This window comes from Schistocerca americana, chromosome 2, assembly GCF_021461395.2.
Source record: "Schistocerca americana isolate TAMUIC-IGC-003095 chromosome 2, iqSchAmer2.1, whole genome shotgun sequence".
Classification (NCBI taxonomy): domain Eukaryota; kingdom Metazoa; phylum Arthropoda; class Insecta; order Orthoptera; family Acrididae; genus Schistocerca; species Schistocerca americana.
The window spans coordinates 254,265,730-254,293,004 of record NC_060120.1 but is presented as its reverse complement, the minus strand read 5'-3'; positions in this window follow the sequence as shown (position 1 = coordinate 254,293,004).

Below are 27,275 nucleotides of genomic sequence, written 5' to 3'. Positions count from 1 at the left end.
TAATTTGCAACAATCAATACAATATAGCAGTTTGATGATAGTTAATAGGTAATGAAATGAACAGAATTAATTTTCTGAGATTTACTACTATCAGTTAACGTAAGCCTTGAGCCATTCTACTTAACTAATTGCTTACGGTAAGGCTCAAAGACGTAAAGGAAATAATACAAACCCTAGTTTTGGTTCTTAAATCATACTGAAAACTGTTGTATCAGTTTGAATGATATGATTATGCTGTCCAACAAATGTTCCCGAGTAAAATTAGGAGATAACGTAGAATAATGAGTTCTTGTGACAGAGCAACTGAGTGTAGTGTACTGAGCAAGTAGAAGTTAACCTACTCCACATATCAGTACTTAGCAATATGGTGAAATGAGGTTGCACTAAGGATGCCAAAAGCAACTGTGGATGAAAGTACATCTTCCCCTCTGCCTAAATCTACGGGAAGCTGTGAATCAGCAAACTTTGATTTTACCAAATAGATAGTACCATAAAAGCTGCAGAATGTTGAAAAACTTAATTTTACTGCACTCTGACTCAGAAACAAATACCTAGAACAACCACTAATGTCAAATATGAGCAAACACAGAGATTCTGTGCAGTCTATGAAGAAATGAGACCAACATAAAGACACGTGTCATACCCTTTCCCTTCCAAGTTTGCCAGTAAACAAGGTCAAACACAGCACACATAGCATTGCAAACAAGACTCTTGCATGTGGAAGAAAACTTAAATGAATGAAGAGACATATTGAGACTACCACTCACATTAATTGGGCAACTACTGTGAGTTGTGACATAGATGACTCTCTTCTCACAAGATACTACAACTGCTTAACTTACCAATCGTCATCTTTCCACTGATGATTTCAGGGCTCTTCTGTGTATCTGCTATTGCTGCTATAGGTATTCCCCAGTTGGCAACAGGTCCCCAGAAGTGTGTGCTGCAACCAATTCACCAAACTTATTCCTCCTGTCTTGTATTTATTTCTTTGAGAAGAAGTAAATAAGCACCTACTCATATTCCAAGTTATAATCTGTCTAGCAATATTACATGGGTAAGTGAAATAAAAATCGTAAATATATTTTAAATGCTATTTATTGTGCATACACAGCACAAAGCAGTATCACAATTTGATATGAACAGCCCTCATGCTCAATGTCAACTGGTACAATGTGTGAATTCCGGTAGGTAACATATTTTCTGGAGTGCAGCATGTTGTTTACCTCTTCATCAGAAGAGAACTCCTTATCCAGTATGTGTCCGAGTGATCCAAACGTGTGGATATTTCTTGGGGAGAGGTGAATACGAACTTCAGGTCTGCGATTTTTACTACTGCTCTATGAGCCATATGGGGACATTGGTGGGTGGTTGGCTGTCTAAGGGGCTAAAGAGTGAGGCCATTAGTTTCCTGGAATTAGTGATGTCAGCCAGCAATCTGACTGAAAAATGATAGTGTGGAGGAGATGTAAAATCTCGGCACAGGAAGCAATACTGATGCCAGTGAGCAGACGAGGCTCCCCCACCCAGGCTCACCTGTGCTGAGATCTTCAGGATCATGTCTGTTACAGATAGGAGTGGAAAAACTTGGACAAACATAAGTTCTGTATCCAATGGAAAGAGGGTATCTGATGCCTCCAGGATCACCTACAAGTGAGGACTTACCTGCTGTGGAGGTAGGAACCGATGAGGGGCAGTTAGCCCTGGGACCTGAAGTCTGTGTATACTTCAGCCACTGGCTGGTGCCAAAATGCTGACCTATAAAGCTCCAGGGAGAGGGTTTCCTGAAGGGAGCCCTGCCATGAGTAGAAACCAAAGGAGGATGCTGTTTTGCCAGTCATGTGCAGGGAAATGAGGTTCTTGAAGATAGTGCCACAGGAACCACGAGAATGGAGACAGGGTGGGCAGCATTTCCTCCATGGGCTAATTTACTTGTGCTACTACCAGTGATTGACAGTATGGGAATTGAGGGAGCAAGTAGCTGAGATACTGCTGATGACCTGACAGACTTTAAATTCCAAGATTTTCTTTTCTTTAATTAAGGTAGCACACTCTGAGGATTAGGGAGGGTGATCAGCTCCAAAACTGACACAGTGGTGGTTACTCACATGAAGAATTTTCATGAAGCAACTGGCAGGAGTCTCCACAAACTGGACTGTCGACACTATGAGAGCACGCAGGTCCTAAGTGTTAGCATTTAAATCATTGCACCAGGGGTGGGAAATACAGTTTCATATCACGATTTTAACTATGTCAGGAAGTAACTCCAGTTTTAAAGTGAGGATCAAGGCTCCAGTGTCAACTTTGCTGCCCAGTAGGGCTCAAAATACCCAACATACAAAGTGAAACCCTTGTTTCTCCAAGTTTTTGCTTGATTTCTCATCCACTTGCAGTATTAAGTTCCAGTGACAAATAAAGGCATGTACCAGAATGTGATAATGACAGATATGTCACCATGCTTCTTGTGAGAAAATGAAACTTGAGGCTGAATAGGAGTCATTGTTTTAATTATGACAGAACTACTTAGAAGTTTACTGACAGAAGACATTTTTTGAAATACTTTTTCAATATTAGCTATAAAGAACACAGGTTTACCAGGTGGAAAGCACCCTTCATCAATCCAGATAACAACCAGGAACTGAGGGAAATCTCTAGTTCCCTTGATTTTGCTTTATACAAGAACCTACTGACAGTTCATGTGCAGGCTTTTTTAAACTTTTCTGGCCAAGTACTCGACTCCAGTGCTTTCAATAATGTAGTTGAAAGTCAGCCATATGGAAAAGACTGCACTATTGAAAAGCTCGAGTACTTAGGCTGTATTCCGAAGAGGATGGGTGGACGACTCGGAAGACTTGTTGCAGACAATAAAGGCAAACTGTTAGAGGATGAGAAGCCACTGGAGGAGTAGGGCAAGTAACTAACAAAGAAGAGAACTGACAGCCTGTAAGTCTATTACAGTGCTGCAAACAGAAATAACCTCACACGTTTTGATAGCATGAGGAAGGCTGTATGGGGCATCTGGTTTCCCATTACTTATCAACAAACTACATCTCAACATGGTGTATGTTCTAATGAATGGTGCAAATTTGTGAAAAGCAAGGAAAGTGGGGAAGCTTACAGCCATAAAGATAACCTTACTTATGAGGTTGCAATGGCCACTAAACCAACTTTTTGAGCACTGGCTTCACCAGAACTGCTAGAAAAATGTCCACATGGCAAAATGCAGAAACCGAATGAAAGTTTCAAGGCTCATATTTGAAAGAGATGTCCAAAGACTGTGTTTGTTTCCAATATGCTAGTGAAGATTTCTCCTTTGTAAGCTGCAGCAGTGTTTAATGAAGGAAATGCGGCAAGACTTCACATCCTCACCAAGTTAGGCTTTACACCTGAATTCTTCACTGAGTAAATACTGCAGATCATCAATGAGCAACGAATCACAAAGGAGACTTCAGTACAGAATACAGAAAAAATTGCTAGGCAGAGGAGCGGAGTATGATGAAGTGGAATATGGATATAGGCAGTTTTAGCTAAGGTATCATTTAAAAATTTTTTAAAACATTTCATCCCAACTTTAAAAATGATTTTTCTTACGGTTTTCTCTCCTTCAGGAACACATATATCAAACTATTTGAAGATTTCGATGAAATTTGGCACATCTATTCTTGTACATGGAAGTAATGTTTAAGCAGAACAAAATTTCAAACTAGACATTAAAACCAGTTTTATGGTTGATAACATATGAAAAATTTGTCTGTTAAAAAAAAAGGTTCAAATCCAAAATACCACAGAAAATAATAGAAATAATTTATCAAAAAAGTTACTGCACTTAATTGTACATTTATTAATGTAGATTACTGTATCATAGAAAAAATTTGCCAAATTTTCCTGGAAATAATGAAAAAGTGTACCTTGAAATAGTAATGTAACAAAAAATTCAAAATTATCTCACATTATTAAAATATTATTAAAAATTCTGTAAAACTTATTTAAAGCATATCGGATCCCTATACATAAATGTGCAAAATTTCAGTGAGATTGAACAAAAAAATGACAGACATGGATTTACACAGTTATCTGTGCAACACTGCCACCGTCTCCCCTTAAAATTAATCCAAGTATAAGTGTAAGCCTACTGTATTTATTTAGAACCATGTCACCATGATGATATTGATACACACACAGAAAACAAACTATGATTAAAAGAGCACTTATTGTGTTGGCAGCTTTTCCATTGTCTGCTGTTACTGGTGCAGTTTGCACAAAGAATCATGGTTCATAAACATAGCTAGTGTTTTGTTGTATTAGGTTAGAAATGAACAATGTGACTGGACTTTTCAGCAAAATCAGAAATAAGACGTACAAGTAGGTTATTGCAATGATGAATGTACACCTCTGACTACAGGTACTCTACATATCAGTCTGTTACGGAAATCATATTTTCATGTTGACACTGACTGCTATGGTTCACTCTGTAAGCACATCTAGTTTTCTTCCATTCACATTAGTTGGCTTTGTCATCTCACAATTAAATTGTCACATTTCACCCTAACCTAGGCCTCAGGCTCCACTACAGGTCAGGTATCAGTACACCTATTTTTTCCAGTCGCCATAGAAATACAAAAATCGATAAGCAACTTTAAAACTCATAACAACCAGATGGCTAAAAGTTATTATGGCATTCTCTATACTGAAAACAAATGTATTCCTTAATTTGTACACTATGTGATCAAAAGTATGCAGACACCTAGCTGAAAATGGCTTACAAGTTTGTGGCGTCCTCCATCGGTAATGCTGGGATTCAATATGGTGTTGGCTCACCCTTAGCCTTGATGACAGCTTCCACTCTCGCAGGCATACGTCAATCAGGTGCTGGAAAGTTTCTTGGGGAATGGCAGCTATTCTTCACGGCATGCTGCACTGAGGAGAGGTAACAATGTCGGTCGTTGAGGACTGGCACGAAGACTGTTTTCCAAAACATCCCAAAAGTGTTCTATAGGATTCAGGTCAGGACTCTATGCAGGCCAGTCCATTACAGAGATGTTATTGTCATGTAACCACTCCACCACAGGCCATGCATTACAAACAGCTGCTCAATAGTGTTCAAAGATGCAATCGCCATTCCCGAATTGCTCTTCAACAGTGCGAAGCAAGTAGGTGCTTAAAGCAACAGTGTAGGCCTGTGTTGTGATAGTGCTACGCAAAACAACGTGTGCAAGCCCCCTCCATGATAAACACGACCACACCATAAAACCACTGCCTCCAAATTTTACTGTTGGCACTACACACGCTGGCAGATGACGTTCACCAGGCATTCGCCATACCCACACCCTGCCATGATTGTGTACTCTGATTCATCACTCACCACCACATTTTTCCACTCTTCAATTGTCTAATGTTTATGCTCCTTACACCAAGTGAGGCATCGTTTGGCATTTACCGGTGTGATGTGTGGCTTATGAGCAGCCACTTGACCATGAAATCCAAGTTTTCTCGCCTCCTGACTAACTGTCATAGTGCTTGCAGTGGATCCTGATGCAGTTTGGAATTCCTGTGTGATGGTCTGGATAGATGTCTACCTATTACACATTACGACCTCCTTCAACTGTCGGCGGTCTGTGTCAGTCAACAGACGAGGTTGGCCTGTACGTTTTTGTGCTGTACGTGTCCCTTCATGTTTCCACTTCACTATCACATCGGAAACAGTGGACCTAGGGATGTTTAAGAGTGTGGAAATCTCACATACAGAGGCATGACACAAGTGACACCCAATCATCTGACTATGTTCCAAGTCCAAGAGTTCCACAGAGCATCCCATTCTGCTCTCTCACGATGTCTAACGACTATTAAGGTCACTGATATGGAGTACCTGGCAGTAGGTGGCAGCACAATGCACCTAATATGAAAAAACATATATTTTTTGGGGATGCTTTTGATCACATTGCATATCTTCCACCAAAGAAAGTCATTACATTTAACAATTCTCACTGGCTACCGTAAGTATACTATCACCCATTTGGCTCTTGACCAATATCAACAAACTGCCAGCATCAGGATGGGATGCGAGGGCTCCTGCCATCGTAAGAGCACTTTATCCCGAAACTTATTTGCATTGATGTTGGTTAGAACATCCCGGAAGTTTAATTTAAATGGCCAATGAAAGATTGAAAATAGTATTACAGGTATTTGGAAGATGTTCACATGGAAAATTTTCAGTACCACCAGACACTTTTCATAAACACAGCTTCAAATCCACCTTGAAGATTAAATCTAAAGTAACAATACACCAAGTATACAAATGGTTTGGAGCAAAAGTTTACATTGCGCATTTCAGAAACAACTCTCATGCATTTTCGCGCAGAAAATAACATGCTAAAAGTTCTTAAATCAGATGTCCATCAGCAGAAAATGAAACTGCATACAAAATTTCTAGGCATACAAATGGATAATCAATCAAGGTGTAATGAACATACTGATCATCTGCTCAGGAAATTAACCTCAGCATGCCTTGCACTAATATCTACTGCAACCTATGTTGACAGGAGAAAAAAAAAGTTGTCATATTTTACACATTTCCTCTCGCTGTTATTGTATGGTACAATATTCTGGGAAAATGCTGCAAAAGTGGAAAAAGTTTTTATGCTACAAAAAGATCTGTGATGTTAGAAACCAGACAACTTGCAGATGCCTCTTCAAGTACCTTGAGATACTGACATTCACAAGTCCGCAGGCTATATTTACTCATTTATGATACTTGCAGAAAGAGGTGAACTGACATTCACAATAATGACAAGAAAGAAGTGAAACTTTCACGACGACTCAATAACAATCCTCAATATAGTGCAAAAAATAGTTATGGACGTTAGAATAAGGGTTTACAATAAGCTTGCAATGAATAAAAAAAAAGACATTAACAACCCTCACATATTCAAGAGGCTTGTGAACAGAAGCGTCCAATTCCACCAGTCTGCTTTGACCCATCACGTAAAGGTGCTGTGGTGTGTGACGTCATTATGGCACAGAGTTTGAGTTGGTTGTGTTTGTTGATGTCATCTTGTTGTGTTTGATGTCCCCCCCCCCCCTCTCTCTCTCTCTCTCTCTCTCTCTCTCTCTCTCTCTCTCTCTCTCTCTCTCTCTCTCGAGTTGTAATGTTTTATGTATTTATTGTGGTATTGAATGTGTCTTAATTTATGTAGGGATGTTTGATTTTTGAATTTTTTAGGTGTTGCGGTTTTCATTTTGTTTTTGGTAGTTGTAGGTGTTGTTTTTTTCGTATCAATAGTTATGGTTGACCTAATAGGTGAAGGGAAATGACCGATTCCAATTTTCATAGTTTTATATGTAGGTACTGGTGTTCTGGTATCATCAGCTGTGATGAAGGGAAATGTCTGATTCCAATTTCCATAGTTGCTGTAGACGTTGTTGTTTTGGTGGTGGTTAGTGTTTAATGTTCCGTCGACAATGAGGTCATTAGAGACGGAGCGCAAGCTCGGGTTAGGTAAGGATTGGGAAGGAAATCGGCCGTGCCCTTTCAAAGGAACCATCCCGGCATTTGCCTGAAACGATTTAGGGAAATCACGGAAAACCTAAATCAGGATGGCTGGAGACGGGATTGAACCGTCGTCCTCCCGAATGCGAGTCCAGTGTGCTAATGTTGTTTTGGTATCGTCAGGTGCGGATGACCTATATAGGTCAAGGGAAGTGTCCGATTCCTGTAGATTTTGTATTTTTGTTTGTTTGTCATTCTGCTTGTTTTGGGATCGTGGTGTGTTTTTTTTTTACTGTTATAGTTTGCTTGTCCCCTCCCTAAAACACCCAGTTTCCCGCAGTTATCCCGTTAGTTTGATTGTATTTTTGGTGGGAGGTGTTATTGTCTTATTTATACGTATTTTCGTGTTTGATGCCGTGTGTATGTAGTGACATATTGGAGACACTCAGAATAGCCATTTCCGCCATACTGATGACGCCATGGGTCAAAGCCTACGAGTGGAATCTGACACTTCCGTAATCCCAAAGAGGCAAGTTAAACAATTCCTCATAAACCATACTTCATACAATTTAAATGAATTTCTAGAGCTATAAGTTGAAGATATATCATATCATAGGCTAAATGCTACTACAATATTGCTTGCTATGTAATGCTGTAAGCCTTGTATGTATACTGTGTGCAGTTATTTTTTTTAACTCTTCTCCTAAATGTAACAATAACAACAACAATAATAATTTATTATTATTTTATTGTCATTTGGCCATTACAGCAATAGACAACGCCACACATATTATACAATACACTTGATAATTGTCTGCCCTGGTAGCTGAGTGGTCAACATGATGGAATGTCATACCTAACGGCCTGGGTTCGATTCCCGGCTGGGTCGGACATTTTCTCTGCTCAGGGACTGGGTGTTTTGTTGTCCTTATCATCATCATTTCATCCCCATCGACACACAAGTCAATGACGTGATGTCACATTGAAAGACTTGCACCAGGCGAACGGTCTACCCGACAGGAGGCCCTAGCGACACGGCATTTCTATTTACTTGATAATTGAAAAGAAACAACAGGACTGTTAGTCTTACAACATTATATTACAGTTGAGATATTCATTTATGCCATAGAATGGGTGGGTAACTAGCCAGTATTTGTTTGAATGCTTGTACACGTAATTCTTGTACAAATTGTGGAATCTTATTAATTAACTTGTGCCTCATGAGTTCATAACTGTTCAGTGATTTTGACAGTCTGTGGTATGGGGTATAAATGCATATGTTCCCCCTTGTGCTGTAACAATGCATATTTCCTTCTTCTCTGCATTCTTTCACGTGTAAATTAAAACATAGTATAAGTTTACTACAATTATGAAATTTTGTTCATGAAAGAATGGTTTACAGTGTGCCTTATAAGAAGAACCAGTAATTGCCCTAACAACTTTTTTTTGCAGTATTAAGATGTTGTGCACACAACTAGAGTTCCCTCGTCAAATAATACCATATGTTAGTACGCCCTGGAAGAAAGAAAAATAGGATGTTCTAACATGTTTTTTGGATACACAATCCATAAGTCACCTTAACAGATAAATTACTCTTGACAGCTTACCACTAATATATTGTATACATTGACCCCAAGATAATTTATCGTCTAAATATACTCACAAAAATTTTACAGAACTAGGATCATGTGACAGAAGCTTGTCTTTCAGACTAATAACAACGTGCTGTGTGTTGTTGTCATTCAATAACAAGCCATTTGCTTTAAACCAGTTGGAAGCTTGGCCCATTGTTTTTTACAAGGCTGCTGAGATCAATACCACAATGAAACAAGGCTGTATCACCTGCATATAGAACTTTACCAGACTTCATAAATAATGGCAGGTCAGTGATCATTATGAGGAACAAGAATGGGCCCAATACGGACACTTGGGGAATACTTACCTTAACTTTTTCTATTCTCGATATTTCCTTGCCAACAGGTTACATTCAATGTAATAAAATTCATTTTTTTCCCGAAGTGGTATGTGCTCTATACAGTCAAAAGCTTTGCATAGATCACAAAACGTGGCTTGAGAAAAGCCTTTATCCTCAAACACTTGATGTACGTATTTGGCCACAGAGTCCTATAGCATCAACCATTGACAAATTTTTCCTAAAACCATACTGTGATTCACTAATTATTCCTAGATTTTCAAAATAAAAATATAATTGTTGGTAAATTCCACATTCCAATACATTAGAAAAAGCCAGGATTAGAGAAATTGGCCTGTAACTTGAAGGTGAATCAGTATCTCCTTTTTTATGTATTGGAACAACCCTAGATACTTTCAGCTAATCAGGAAATTATCCCTCACCCGTGCACCTGTTTACATGATATGTTAAAAGATACGCAATATAATATATTACTTTCTTTAGTATGTTACAAGATATGTCACATATATATTTAGCCGTTTTATTCTTAGGACGAGACTAGGACAGACCTCGGAGAAAGAAGACAGACATGCGAATATTAGCCGGTGGGTTACAAACGAAATGGCTCTAAGCACTATGGGACTTAACATCTGAGGTCATCAGTCCCCTAGATTTAGAACTACTTAAACCTAACTAACCTAAGGACATCACACACATCCATGTCTGAGGCAGGATTTGAACCTGCGACCGTAGCATCCGCGTGGTTCCGGACTGAAGCGTCTAGAACTGCTCAGCCACAGTGGCCGGCTTTTTAAAGAAACTCTGATCAACTAATATCAGGTCTGGTAATAGAATTTCCTATTCCTACTTCCTCAACTGACTTAATAAAATAATCATTGAATTTTTGGGGACATATGTTAATTTTATTGTTTCTTTCATTTTTAGCAATACTATTTACTATTTTCCATTTTGCTTTGCACTTGGTGGTGGAATTCTCAATACTGTTGAAATTGTGTTTTTTTGGCTTTTGCAATGGCTTTTATATACTCATTCCTATATTTAAGATAGACAGATCTGGCATGGTCAGTCTTTTATAAGCATTGTCCACCAGCATAACTTGGTTTTTCAGATTTGTTAGTTCTTCACTATACTATGGATTTTGTTTGTTTGTGGCCTTGCTTTTGAAGTCTTTGTCAATTATTTATCATTTCTCTATGGGAATGCCGTCATTAAATTGAGTAAAAAATGCTATGGTATTATGTACTGTGTCCTTCATTAAAGTACACTACAACCTTCGTACAGAATGTAATTTAACAGGACCAATTAAAATTTCAAAACAAATTGGAAGAAAATAGCACTCTTTGATTAGAAATCCTGAAGAGTAGCCTAACTGGCAATGTAATTGTTTGCTAATGGTGGTAAGGGAAATTAAAGTGTTGATATTACCAGCTCTACAATTATTACTTTGTTGCGTTATTTTAGCACTACTTTTTTCATTAACGGGCCTGCAATGGCATAGTCCTACAGCTTCTTTCAGCAGTGGCGTAAGCTAACGTTACACGTTTTAAATCTTAAATTTTATGAAAAAAAAGAAAAACCTCCATGGTGGAGGGAACATTTTCTGCATCTTTTATCCGTGAACCATCCACTGCTGTACGTTCTGTAATTACATTTACGATGACGTATACAAATGGGAGTAAATTTGTACAAAATTGTGATACTGTGGCAAAGTTTTCTGTTCCAAATACGCCGAGGCAAAATTATGCAGAGTCCTACAACTTTGCATTAATACAAGTTGAATTAACTGCATCTACCTCGTTATTAAATACATTAATTTCGTCATTTAGTGGCATGCATAAATAAAACTCCAGAAGGTCAATCCATTTCACCCAACGCACTTGCATTTTTTCAAAACGTTTTGCTACAAGGTTAAGCAATAAAATAAAGTTACAACAGAGTGTCTAATGCAAGTGTTTCCTGTTTCTATAACTTAGCCTGGAAACCATTATTTTTAATACAAATTTTGCTGGATCTTAACCTTCATCCTTTTAAGATTTAGGTAACTCACCTCATAAGATAATCACGAAACTCTTTACTTTTCAGGTGCTCGACGCCTCGTTGTATTAACCTCGATGCCATTTTTCGTGAATTTCGGTGTCGTCCGTTCGATAATGGTCAACAACTATCAACTACCACTGCAAAAACCCCTTTCGCACTCTCAGAGTTGTTGCACAACTGCTTGCCTCCACACGACTGGCTTGTGAAATGAACAGTTTTTCGACCTTGAATCAATACGTCGTGTGACAATTATCCTACTTTTATCTTGCATGTAGGTGGGAAAATCCATTCGCAGTAATAATGAGTACATTTTTCCCGAACACAATACTCTCAGCTCGTCCTCTACAAAACAAAAATTTAGTGCTAGACTAGTTAGCCAAACAAGTGCCGTTGCTTTCGCCGCTTTTCAAGTTATATGTGTAAAAAACACACAACATCCATTGTACTTATTTGCTACTTTATCCTTATCGCGACGCATGATCGCAGCATAGGGAGTAGAAACTGTGACGTAATAGTTAACACCCACGATCAGTTTTTTTTATAGATTCCGTAGGTCTTCTCTGATTGGTTTCGAGATAGATAGTCTTCATAGCGGCGACTAAATAACAAAAGGTATACACCGGCAGTAACAGAAACCGCTGCAATGATGTTCAAGCATCTAAGTTTGAAAACTAAGAGGCTGAAAACTTCATATCGTATTTCTCGTCGTAGTGAAACATGTTTGGGATAATATTGCATTTCATTCATCAGGATAACTTTTTTAAAACAAGTTAGCCAAAGCTGACATATTTTCTCGCTTTTCCTACTACTATAGGCCTACGTGTACAACGTTTTGGTACATTCATCTATTTGTGTAAACTCTCCTATGAATATAACTAGGTTTAGCGTTTTATGACAAGTAGTTTTATTCATTCTTACGAAAAGATCTGTTAATAGTTTTTAACCATACCCAGCAAGATAACGCAATTTTACTATAGTTTTCATTTTTTAGAATTTTTTAAATGTTCAAATATTCATAGCCCTAGCACATCACTTGAAGATTTCTATATATAAGATTTTGCCCTACACAGAGAGGCTGTGGTGATACTTGAAAAATAATTTGGTTTTCATGACATTTTGCCCCCTAAAAAGTTTTTATTTCCCCCTTAGATGAAGGTGATGAAAGTATTGACTGTCTGGGTTAGTAGTTCTGTATTTTTGGATAAAAAATCATGGAATTTGCCCATGAATGGAGTACAGTGAGGGCAATATGTACCAAATTGATCACTATTAATACCCAGCTTCAGTCACAAACCTCAGTTTTAGATTATTTGACTTAGTCCACATCTATCAGGATAAGATTTTTTTTAAATAATTCCACATCTATGAGGACCATTTCACTTGGGATCTACGGATGGTACATTAGGATATCTGGTTTTCTTTGTAAATACTTATAGTGTATTCTGGTTCATGGTTTCTAGCAAGTTCTGCAACCTGGAGGATCTCACTCTTGATCTGCATCTACACCTACAATCTGTTGACATGTAAAGCACTAATCCTCTTAACAGTGTTCTATGAAGTGAAGAGTGACTTTACAGAGACCACTGATCTTCCATTATTTCAATGCCACATACAACAGCAGAACCACAATAGAGAGACAATTGATCTTCCATCATTTCAATGCCACATGCAACAGCAGAACCTCAACAACCACTGGTAACAGCAGCAAAGCTGCAATCACCAGTGGCAGCAACTACCCCAGAATCAGAATCATTACTATTAGAAACCCAGACAACAAGGGAAGAAGCAACACTAACATTGGAAAATGCAGCATCAACACTGGCAAAAATAATAGGAGCCACCCATCCCCTTAACAAGAGAAGAATTCCACCACCTTGTAATCTGAAGGATTTTTCTTGTAGAAACTGGTGAGGAGAAAACACTGAGGTAAGAAGTGTATGAAAAGTTGTGCCAGATGGGTAAAAAACAATGAAAAAAGTTACTTATTGCATTGGAATATCAATGGTTTGAAGGCAGATAATAACAAAATTGAAGAATTGCAAACAATCCTCAACGAAAGCAAAAATATCAGATTTGTCTATTTAAATGAGTGTTAACTAGTGAGTATAAAAATTTTAAATAAACTGGAACATTTCAATGTAGCAAGCAGCTTTTGCAGAAAAGAGGAGTTCCATGGAGCATCACGCATACTTCTCAATACTGCCTAGCATATGAAATAAAGACAGATTTTGATTACTTAAATGAGGAATGCTCTTTTGAAAGTTGCTGTGTTTTGCTAAAGAGATGAACACAATAGTCATATTAATTTAAAGAATTCCAGGAGTACAATAACTATAATTTTCTTGTATAAACTCCAGTGTCCCCTTGATAAACGTAAGAAGGAACTGAAGAAAAATATTGCCATAGCATCTGATTTTAATGCAAATGCGATAAGTCCTGACTATAGCTCAAAACAGTTTATTGATTTAATTCAGAAATCTGGTTTTAAACTAAATTTTTGTGTATTCACTAGAGAAAACGCTCATTCATCTATTTGTCCAGACAATATCTTAATGGATTATGTGTTTGACTGCAAAAACAAATTCTGTTTGGACTTAATGAATTTCTGACCATTGTGCATTGTTTATTCAGCTTACAGGAATATCTAAACCAAATGTCAAGAAAAGTTTTATGAAAATAAACTTTTCTGAAAATAACTTGAACCTGGTCTGTGATGAGACAGATGCAGTAAAATGGCCTATAGATAATAGTACGTCAACTACTAAAAACTCTGGTAAACTTTTAAAGACATTTTGTAGAGATGGTCAATGAATCATTCCTATGAAGAATATGCCACCAAAAAGCCAAAAGTAAAGTAAATTTGATTACTCCATGATTAAAAATATCTAGTGCTAGAAATTGTGAGCTACTAAGGAGCTGAAATACAATAAGAATTCTGACTTTATTAACTATGTGAAGCATTACAAAGCTGTATTTAAGAGTGTTGTCAAAACTGCCAAAAGAATGTCAAATGACAAGTTCATTTTAGGACATTATAATAAGGCTAAGGCAGTATGGTCTGCTACTAAATCCAAATTAGGTACAACAGTTAATCATCAGAAAATTTCAAAAATTAAACAAAACAACAACACTGTTCTGAATCCTGTTCAAATATTTCAATGCTTCAATGAATTTCTCATAAATGTAGCAAAATCTAAGGGTGAGATGGTTACTTATCAAAACAGTTGCATCTCTTTGGCCTGGATCAGAATAGTGACCTCCTTGTGGCATTTAGTAGTCTCAGCCGAAGATCTAAAAAATGCTATTTTGCCCTTAAAATACAAAAACTCTGCAGGGTGGTATCAAGTACCCACAAACATAATTACATCTGTCTACGATAAAATTGCAAACCCTCTATCATTAATAATCACTAAGTCATTTGATCAAGCCAACTTTCCTGATATAGTCAAGTATGCAGAGGTTAAACCACTACACAAAGAAAGGATTAAGGGAGGATATCGAAAATTACCATCCTATCGTTATCCTCACAGTGCTATCCAAAGTATTTGAAAAAACAGCTGCAATCTAGATAACAGATTTTATCACAAAACACAATGTTATTCTGAAAAACTCATATGGGTTCCACAAAGGGAAAAGCATCATGAATGTAATCAACAAACATTGAAAAAAATCAGCTTATCACTGGACAAAATCAATAAAGTAGCAGGTATCGTCTGTGACTTCACAAAGGCGTTAGATTCAGTGAATCACTCCATGCTGCTTCATAAACTAGACAGATACAGCATCAGACAAAATGCTCTACAGTGGCTTAGGTCTGTGGCATCTCTGGCGCAGAGTGCTCTATCTCTGATTCTGATCTCTTTGAACTGCGTTGTTCTATGTCTTACTCGGCGTGCAACTTGTGTACTGCCATGCTTTGTTCTTCTTGCTTTGTGCCTAATAAATGCATTTACAATATTTAAAGTGTGTTATTACTGACCAGCATAACGTGATAACTCACGCATCTCTGGATGCATGTCATTGTTCAGTGACACAATTAGAGCTGTCGCCACCTGCTTCTTCACTTCCACCACTGGTTGCGGCCTCCCCTTCACAGGAGAACTGCCCACTATCCCAACATGGGCGCAACTGGCTGAAAACCACCACATCTCAGCAATTACATCCTTGACTAGCGCAGTTGCATACACCTGCACTAAATGGGATGGTCGTGGAGGGGGGGGGGGGGGGGGGGGGAGGAGGAGTGGCTGTGTGGGAACTCCTCCTATCACAGGTTATAATACTTAATTTCATAACACCCTTGTTCTTTGGTGAAGGATTTTATCTTTGTCTTTTGTTCAGTTGTCTAACTGCTTCCATGTTTGTATCTACATAAATCTGAGTGTAATTAAAGTGTATGCATAGTGATAAGTAAAACATGTGAATCAATGAACGGGGGTACCACAAAATTATTCACAGTACTCCCCGAGTGGAGTCTTTACTAGACGTTCAGCGAAACCTCAGAAAACAACTTGATTATGCAAATTACAAATGTACATATTAAACAATCATTCTTGGTTTTCTTCTTGCATTAGATCATTCTATCTGCATTTGCAAAGTATTTTTATACATGAAAGGTGTTCAGATAGCAGGCACAAGTGCCAAAGTCTTGCCCAGCCACTGCCGATGTTCAATTTCTCTTCTGAACCTCTGTAAGCAAGCTTACAGGTGTTCCTTTAGTGAGCGACAAGAGAAAAAAATGTCACTACCAATATGTACATTTGCATTGGTGGAACAGCGGTCCACAAATTTCGACTCGCAAACCCCTTCTACAACGATCTGAGTTTGATGACCTACTGACTTGTAAGTGTACATACAGTAGACATGTGCTAAATTTAATTCCAAGCAAAAGATTTATTAATGTTAAATTAACTTAACCTTTAATGGTTAAAAACTGAAGTTACTCTAGCTACCACCTGATAGTTATACAATGTGTAGGCCTAGCTGCAACAATAAATAGAAGTTTTCATTGTAATTACTCACCTCCTCCTTGGAATTAATTGAGAAGGTCACACCTGCTTTCCAAAGCACAGAGCTTTGAAGTAAGGAATCACAGAAGTTAAATAAAGTCACAAATCACTTTCAGCACAAAGTCTGTTTCTGTATTTATTTTTTAAATAAGCATATGAAGAAAATGACTTTTCGCATAAATATATATATGAAAAGAGTAATACAGCCGTTATGACTGTATTCGCTAACACTGAGAACTCCTTAACTTTATCAAAAACCAATTAGTGAAAAAGATTTATAACTTTTGTGTAACTGAAAATTTCTACAACCTGCTCTTTTTCATTTACACTTAATGTGGATTGTAAAACTGTTGGCCCTTCAAAGGGATTTCGAATCCTGTTGTTATTATTGGACATAGCAGGGAAATATTGTCTGGAAGTTTTCCTAAAACTGCAAAGAAGCAGGAATTTGTAGGGAAAGCCTAAATATAATTAATTATTTTCAGTGCATTGTCCGCCACAGATTTCAATACATTGGGCATGTGTTTATAAACAAGAGGCTGTCTATGAACGAAACAATGCGTCAAAGAAGCGCTCGGCGCTATCGATTTCTCTTTGGCAACAAACTCAGCATGACATCCTGTCATAGATTTCACACTATCTGAGCAAATGCCTACACAGCGAGTCCAGTCTATTGAATTTTCACGAAGGTATTTGTTGGTCAACTTAAATATCTCTTCTCTCGTAGTTGTCTCCTTCAAGGGTCTGGAGAATAGCAGCTCCTCTTCAATAGACTCCTCTTAATATAACGAACGAAAGTAACAAAATGGCCAAGTTGCCTACATCAGACGATTTGTCAAACTGAATCGCGAAAGGGGGACTGGCTCGAACTCTTCCCAAAATGTTTATTTGCTACATAATTTGAGATGTCTTTAATCTGACAGTTAATAGTATTGTTGGACAGTGGTGCCATATTGACTTTTTTGTGAAAGATCCTTCAAGCATGCACTGTTCTAAATCATTTATACATGGTTGCTCCAAATCTTCAGCTACTGAATGAGATTTTGCAGTTTTAGCAGTTCTGTAGCTAACACCATAAGACACTTCAAGGGCATTTTTTTCGTCACTGTTTGCAGCAGAAACAAAAGCAGTTAAATCACTTTTCCACTAATTAACTTTTCCTGGTGTTACACATATGTAAAAATGGGAATTATACGGTTAATTTAATTTTACAATAACAATAATAATAATTATTATTATTATCATGACAGTTCTGTAGAAACTTAGGAAACAGTAATAGACCTAACCTCAAAACCTGCCATTATGGGAAAGACTTTTGGCAAACACTTTGAAATATTTTGCAAGCTCCTTGGGGGTTAGAAAACCACAGGTTATGAAACTATAGGAAGGAGCAGCTCAAATGTGAGTTGGGCTGTGATGGAAATGCATGAACTGAGTCGAACTGAAAGGCTGCAGCCCATAATCAAAACAGTTAGCACATGTGTCTTTGATATAATGAATTGATTTTCTTATAATCGCTTGTGACTGTTCTCAGCTATTAAGCCTTTGTGTGTTACATTTAGAAAAAAATTGGGGAAATTTTTTTGTGATGAGTATGTACTGTGTATGTTGCACATATGCCATATCCATTGCAAAAGTTCTTTTGAAGCTATTGGTTAATAAATAAAATACTGATTCCAAATGGCATCATTGTCACAGAAGTTCACCGTAAGTATAGTCAGTATAAATACATAAACTAATTTCTTATTTATTTTATTAGTAAGTGTTAAATCTCTTTATTGTTTTGTTAAGAAATAAAACAACATGTTTATTTGAACCTTTCTTTTATTTTTGACAAAAAACCGTGCTACAAAATTCATTTTTTACTTATTTATTTGTAATGAAATGTTCTGAAACAGTTCTTTTTTTGTTAAAACACAATGCAACTTTGCACTTGGAGCATTTGACTCTTGAATATGTCTTTATAAAAAGTCTGCATCTTGATTTTGATTCTAAATGCTCCGGCCAGTGTCCTATTTGGTCAAAGTGCATGTCAGCAACTGGGCGAATTGCCTTGGGCTTTCTTTTGGGAGCAGGTAGACTTAGAGAGTCTGTGGCTGGACGGATCCTCTTTCTTGCAGGTGTACCAATTCCTTTCTTCAGCAAGGCACTTGATATTTCTGCTCGAAACTTCAGCAGTGGTGTATATTTCTCATTTTTCTAAGTGCAATGTCGCCTGCAAAGCAGCCAAGCATTCACACAACCCATGTGTATGAAATGGTAAATAATTCTCAGGTAATACCTCTTGTTTTTGTTTATTCTGTATATTTGGACCAACATATCATAGAGGTCCACTCCTCCCATGTACATATTATACTCCTACACAATGTTGTGACGTGGAATGTCTATATACAATCTGTTATTTTTACTCCAACATTCCACATTTTCAACAGGTTCCTTGCCTTTATAAGTAGAAATCAGATGGACAGTTTTATTGTAATACCATTTCAAAATTATAATTTTTTTTCATCTATGTGGTAATCACAGGTTCCTCTGCCTTCTTTTTTCATCTCTGCATCACTTTTCAGACGGCATCCACCCAATCTGTTTTTTCTGATGGTTCCCACAACATACATTTCTTCATTTCTAAGCTTTACTGCTAGGTTGAGGGAAGTAAACCAGTTGTCTATAAAGACACTCATTCCTAATTCAGGATTACTTGCAGTGTTTGTTCCCTTCCCAAAATACACTTCTGAATGATAAATGTAGCCACTTACACCAGCTTGAGCGAATACTTTAATGCCCCATTGTGTGGCTTTGATTTTATAGAATGGCGCAGAGATGTATGTGATTTTAGCGGAATAATAAGTTCTTCAATACTGTCGTATTCTTCAACTTCGGTTTTTAGAAAATTGTTCTTTAGTTGATCTAAAAATGGTTTGACCTAAAACAACTTGTCATGGTGATGGCCATCCCTGGGTAACATATCTGCATTGTCGTTCACATGCAAATACCTTCTCAATTTGTAAAACTGACAGAGTGGCATCACATCAGCTATATGATTATAGCTTGTGTCATTTACCCAATACATATTGTAACTCGGCACACTCACAATACCACTTTGTACATGAATGTCAATGAACTGTCTTATTTCAATGGCACTAGTGTTTATACTTTGTTCTAAAACTTGAGTAAGGTGTAGATTTGTCTACGTAGCTAAATTGTCAATTATAGTCTCGTCAATGAAACTTTCAAAGTATTGAAGGGGAGAACATTCTTCACTTGGTGGATCTGAAAACTGCACAGCACTCTGAAGCCTGCAGATCCTTGCATGTCCATGTATAGCTCAGGCACTTTGCATTTCCTGCTCCTAAAGTTTCAAGCCAAACAGATAGGGGAGTTTCATCATCAGTAAGAGCTTCTTCTAAACTGTCCAGCTCAGGTTCTGTCTGTAGTACTGATGGATCGTCGTCACTTTCATCATGTGATACAATTTCGGCATCTGATATTTCAGAATCATCGCCGTGCAGAAGAAGAATTTCATCATCCCATAGAGCTTCATGTTTTCCACACTTAACCTATAAAGAAAATACGATGCAAGAATGAAAACTACGAAATATACAAGAACAAACACAATTCATTCTTATGATACAAATTCATTTTGAATACCTCATACATACTAATACATCAATGACTCCAAATGATGTCATTAGAAATTACATAATAATTACTCAAAAATGTATACATAACTGTACTGTAAACTTACTGTATTTCTTTCCCTTGCCCTTGAGGAACTAGGTAAAGTTGGTTCAATAACCAAGAATTTCAGTATACACAGAATAAAACTAAACACAACAATCGTTGTTCACTCACAAATGCAGTAGCACAACTCACAACGCTTCTTTGTTCTGCACTTCAAACAAATGGCGAATCACGAAAGAAAAAGCCACTGCGATCTGTTGGCCAAACTTGGAACTATACAAAGCGATGCCAAACGGCATCACTGAAGCATTGGGAAGCTCAAAAAAGCCAGGAATACTTAATGATGCCATTTGGAATCGCAGACACAGAAGGGGTATACTTTTCGACTGTTGACAGTAAACTAAATATTCAAACCACCCGAAAATGCAAACATACATCAAGGACATGTGTCAGAACAAGATTTTTTTTAAAAAGAAAATCGGATGTATAAAGCCTGAGAAATAAAAAAATTGCCGCTACTGTCTGGCCAAGCCTCCTATATTTTTACATTGAAAGACGTGCAACAGTCTTGCATTCATTGTGCTAGTTTTAAATTCAGACTGAGGCATCGGCCTACCATTATTCTTTATTTCAACTTCTCTTTCACGTTTATCGTTGAGAATTTTGTTTCTAAAATTATTGAAAACGGCTCATTGTTCAGATGAACATGCATGTGAAATCTAAAGCACATTATACGAGTTTTCGAGTGCTCGGCGAATTTTTACTTTCGAAAACGATGGATCAAAGAATTTGCATTAAATTTTACTTGTAAATTGGAGTAAACTGCAGCACCGCATTCAAAATGTTGACTGTGGTTTTTGGCAAATCTACTATGAGTAAGACACGAGTTTACGAGTGATATAAACGTTTCAAAGAGGGTCGAGAAGACGCTGAAGACGTCGAGTAAACATTGCTCAGGAATTGCTGAATGAAGTCGACAACGATTCAGAACTTCTGAAGAAGGTTATAACAGGTGACGAAACATGGGTATATGAGTATAACGTCGAAACCAAGACCGAATCGTCCCAATCGAAACTGTCTGAAGAGCCAAGACGGAAAAAAATTGGACAAGTCCGATCACATGACTGAAGGTTCTTCTCACTTTTTCTTCGATTACAGTGGGATAGTGCTTAATAAGTTCCTGCCTTATGGTCGCACAGCCGATAAGGAATACTATCTGCAAGTTACTCGCCGTTTGTGAGAAACAATCCGAAGAAGACCAGAATTATGACAAAACCACTCTTGGAAATTGCATCACGATAATGGTCCTGCTCAGATATCAATGCTTGTTCATGTTTTTTTGGCAAAAAAACAAAACCGTTATGCTGCCATAACCAGCTTATTTGCCGGACGTGGCCCCCTGCGACTTTTTTCTATTCCTGAAGCTGAAGAGAACTAAAAGAGAACATCGCTTTGGCACGATTGATGGGGAAAAAAGAGAATGTCTGAAGCAGCTGAACATCATAACGAAAAGTGAGTTCCGTAAATGTTTCCAAGAGGGGAAAAAGCGCTGACACAAGGGTGTTTTAACTGAGGGGGATTACATTGAAGAGGACAAAGTTGGTTTTGATGAATAAATAAAAATTCGTTACGAAAAACAAAAATTCCCGTTACGTTTTAATCACACCTCATGTAGGAAAAAAGAGTTTGATTTGTGGCTGCATTTCTATAAACAGACTATTTGATTTTCCGGGTTTACTGTTGGCAAAGGGTAAAGAGACAAGCTGGACATGCACTGGCATGTCAGATCAAAGTCATCCAAAATTAATTTCGAAAATCCGCCATTTGTAGTTACTATTTATTTCTTTTTATAATGACTGCATAAGGCTGATTTTCAAAACAATCCAAATTTTGAATAGCAATCACGAAAAACGTCAAGAGGAGATTCAGACTTGATTAAGATGATTCTAACTCATCTAATACATAAGCTTAAGAAGCACAAGGAATTTATCAAACATAAAAATACTTATTTAGATTTATTGGTCCTTGGAGAAAGAGAAATTTGGCAACAGTGTAGCTCAGCTTTCGCACAATACAGAACGACATGGTAACAAAGTAAGGATAAAACATTGTGTTCGTCCAAAATAACTGACTGTATTAAGTTCTGCAGTGTGCTCGAACTTGCCTTATGTATGAATGATGAAACAGCAGAATCTGATAATCTAGAAAGATTCAGGGAGCTAATAAATTTCACTTCAGCAGCCTTAGGTGCATTTGTAAAATAGCACATTAACAATGCAACACTCCTTAAGGAAATATCCAACAACATACAAAAATATTTACTGGAGTTTTTCTTACACCTGTGTGAAAAGGAAATTAATGCAGAAATAGCTAAGGCAGCTTTTGTGTCTGTGATAGCATACGAAATTTTTGATGCATCTCCTAAATTTGAATTGGTTGTAGTATTTCATTATCTGTTATCTACTGGAGGGCCTGATGAAAAATTTTGAACACTTTTAAATCCATCTGGAAACGACGCTTAAAAATGCCCTCACAAATGTTGTCCAAGAACAGGGAGAAAAAAATAACTTCTCGAAGTTATAACAGTTCTTGCGTCATGTGCAACCAATATGCAGGGCTCCAGACAATTGTAAGAGAAGTGTATTTTTTCATGTATTAGTGCATTGTTATGCACAACAACTGAACTTAATTCTTTCCCAAGGTAGAAGTCAAAATAAACAAATAAAACTGTGTTTCAGTGCTCTTGCAGAGGCACCAACATTCTTCTCTTATTCATCTCAAAGAGTGGCTGCTCTAGATGCAAGTGCGAGATGAAGAGTCCCTCATTGATCAGCCTTAAGATGGAACTTAAGTCGAGAACAGTCCCTACAGTTCATGAGACTAAAGAGACCACTCTAGAATGTCTCCAACACATTGAAGATACCAGCATCCAGGCGACAACTGTGAATCAGCCGTGTGGCATAAGGTTGAAACTGTAACAGCCAAAATTTTCTTTTTAGTAAGAGGTATTTTATAAAACAATGCCCCACTTACATAGCCAATTACAAAAGGGTACCATTAATCATGTCTCAATAAAGCAAGCAACAGCACCATTCCAAATGAAATTTTAAAAATTAGAGGCAATAATATAATATAGTGTGACCAAAATGTAGTAGAACGAAGATGTGAGAACCTCTAAACAAGAAGGAATGTAGCATCAAGTATGTGATGGACAAATTCAGCAGAACATATAGAGGTTTGAATTCTCTAGCCACTTATTGGCCTCTGTTTACTTGACCAGCACGTCTTCCCTTCACTGAATAACAAATTTCCCGAAAAAATTCTTTCTGCTATTGTGCAGTCCTATCCATTTTTACACAAAGCTAAGTAAAAAACAAAACTACAGATCACTTATTCTCAAAATGATTTTCAAGAAATGAAAGGTGCAATAGCCATTACGTTATTGCTAATTTAAAAGTAACCTGTAAGAATCTTTTGGTGACATTGTGAAATTGTTGAAATAAGTGGCTACTATCCCAGCGACAATGTGTGAAACAGAGAGGTGTTTCTATACATTTTTGTGAATTAAAACATTTCTTACACGTACAATGTATCAAAACAGGATGCCTGCTCTTCTCACGTTATGTGCTGAAAAGAAAATTTTCCATAGGCTTCCAGATTTCAACTAGAGACTCATGGACAGATTCACCACAAAAAAGAAAAGGAGGATGGACTTTCTCTATAAAAACACCTCTACAGGAGATTCAACCCCATAAATGTCATTTGGATCATTTTATGGTAATTTTAGAGCTACTGTAATATTCTAAGTAATTTAGAAAATTAAATTTTTTGAGATAGTAAACTGCATAATGCAGTAAAAGTAGTGACCCGCCCCCAATCCATTTTAGACACGAATTGCCACTGGCTCCCAAACAACGCTGACAGTACAGATAAAGCATAGTGACCCTAGAGTTACAAGTTTCTTTGGGGCTCTGTTTCATCTTCACTAAGTAACTGGGACTCAGACTGTTCTTTGTATCTGACTTCTGATAATGTGTCTATATTTGTGGCCAATGTTTATAGTAATAAAGTATCACAGTTTCAATTATCCATCCATGAAAGTTATTCTGGATACCCATTCACACGGGTTCACTTTGGGAGTCAGCTGTGACAAGTATGCTCATTTTTTCGGTTATATCTGTAATGTGCAATGCAGTGCGCCATGAAACAATGGATTGTGCCAACGAACAAGTTTTACTCGGACCATTTTACCAAGACAGTTATCTTCTTAGTGAATTCTAAAGTGTACCTTACAAAAATCATTTTTTTCCACTTTCTTTTCTCGCTATCTTTCTCTTTTACAAAGAAATTTTTAAATTGAAAAAAATCTCTTGTGTCATGAGTAATATCTATAATGTCAACAATTAACTAACGGATGTTAGCGAAAAATTCAACTATATCTGTGAAGTATAGGAAGGAAATCACTGTACTAAACCTACATTCGTTTATCTAAATAAACAAATGACTTTGGTAGGAAACAGAGACTATCTCCTCTTGTAATTCTATTTTAACATTCGATGTGCTAAGAGGTATGTTGTCAAAATCCTTGTGTTATAGTTTTTTTAATGATAATATTTTCTTTCAGATATGTCTGTACCCTCAGTTACTGTAATGAACCTGTTAATATCACCATACTGAATTTCGTTTAATTACTTTATATTTTTCAAGTAGCTGTAGCAGGAAATTGTGCTCACATTGTTTGAAGGCAAAGTGCCCAATTGTTTATTACATTGTGTCATTTAAATATTCTGTTCTCCACAAGTCAAACCTGCAGATCCATTTTTATGAAGCTCATCCACTTATTACTTTTCAGTAACAATAGTATTTTATGGTCAATGAGCCTTAAAAAAGCGATGATGCTAAAAACCACCAGTGTCTGATATATCAAAAGAACAAAACAGCAATGGCCTAAAGGTTCAAAACAGAGACAAATTTTGCTGAGATCATCCTGAGGTTCAAATATCAGATTAAAATGGAATGAATCGATCCCATACTAATTTTAACCTGATCTCCAAGTTCTCTGCATCACCAGGGTCCTTACATAATCATTAAAAATCTCATTTGCAGATGTTGGTGTCAACCTGAATGTGCTTCTCTCTTCATTAATCAGTGGCCATCTATGAAGTGGTCATACCATTCCTCTATCTTTGTGGTACTCATTGCTTTGCCCCAAATGTTTGTCGAATCTTGCCTTTTTTTTCAACTTGAGAATCACCAGTCTTAAAATAAAACTTGTTTCAATAACACTGTTCCGCTTTTTCCGTAATTTTGCCAACTATACAATATCTGACAACTACTACTTACACGTGTTCATTTCTCAACGGCTAGCCAGTGACTGGTCCCTTCCACAGTCATGAGAAAAATCGATCATGTGCACTGTGCCCTCAAACATAGAGAGCGCGTGAGCCTTGATACCTTTGCTTGTTTCAACAATAAAAAAAGAGATCAGATACTTTCTGAATAGGCCTCATGTATGAATAACCAATAGGAGGAAGAAGACATAAAATGGGCGACACCCATTTCCATTTATTTGGAAACGAACAAAATTATATTACAAATTACTCTGGTCAACACAACAAAAATACCAGGAAAAGACATCATTGTTTTATCCCTTGCTATCAGATGTCATGAATATTCTGGTTCCACAGTGGTTGTACCATATACTATCACTATTTTTTTTATTTGCAGCTTTTTTATTTGCAGATTTTTAATTCCTGGCAGGGGACAGGGTGCTGAGTGTCCTTCCTCATCATTTTCATCATCACTGACACGCAAGTCGCCAAAGTGTTGTCAACTTAAAAAGACTTGCAATACGACGGCCGATCCCCAATGGGGATATCCCGGCCAATAAATGCCATACGATCATTTCATTTTCATTTCATTACAATAATTGTTAGGTTATGAGGGATCATGGTTTTAAGATGGCCACTATTGCATTCCACATAGTTAAAATGTTGGCATGACGTTCCTTTGTGTTTTAATGTCGTGTGCCTCTTCTCAGAAGTTCAGGAGGGATTTCAATGTTGATAACTGCACTGTTTATATGCATGCAAACCTAAGTGAAGTGAGTAATACATTTTTGGAAATTATTATCTGTGTTATGAGTAAAATCAACAAGGAAGGAAATATGGATCTCGTAGAAGGAATACAAAGTCAAGGAAGTGGGAATATGACAATCTGGTGGAACTGAACATCAAAAACAGAGAGATGGCTGCCTCTGAGACAGAAGTGTTAGTACATCTACTTCCAACACAACAGTTCAACAAACCTCTTCAGTAGCAGATCCGTTTGTGATGTTTATATCAGAAATTAGTAACTATGATGAGTGCTAAATTAAGCAATATTGCGGAGAAACAGTCAAAACAGTTTGAGAACATTTTTAATCACATTGCACAAGGTCTCGATGTGAAATTAAATGAGCAAGCCCAGAGACAAGAATGTCAAACGAAAACTAATTTCGAATCTTCAAAGAAAAGTTTAGATGCACAGAAGGAAGACAGTTTTAATAAAGTTGTTAAGGAACAATCAGGCAACATTAGAACAACATTACATCAGATATCTAAGGAACAATGAGACCAAATTAAAGCGACGTTAGATAAGTTACGTAAGTAACAATTTGATCAAATCAAAACAACGCTCGATCCGATACCAAAGGAACAATTCAATCACATTAACGTGAATTTCATGGAAATGCGTTCTGAAGTTACATAATTAAAAGATGTATATCAGGATATACTGACATGATACAGCAATTATCGAACGACGTGAGTTCGCTAAAAATAGTGCAAACTACAGCGGAAATATCGGTACAATTCGTGACAGCTCAGTTTTAGAATTTAGTTGTGGAGCAACGGGGTAAGATCAAACGGAGTTTTGTCAAGCAACACTAGAATTAGCGAACGAATTTTCGTCGTAGTTAAGAATGCGAGAGACTCAGATTAATGAATCGCTCAACACCGAATTACGTGCTGGTGTACAAAGTGTGAGTCAAGAAGTGGGGTACGAGTGTAGCATCTCTAATGAGATCGAAAGAAAGTATTGATACAGATAAAGACCGGGTTAAAGTGCGAAATACCGTGTGGTGGGCTGAACA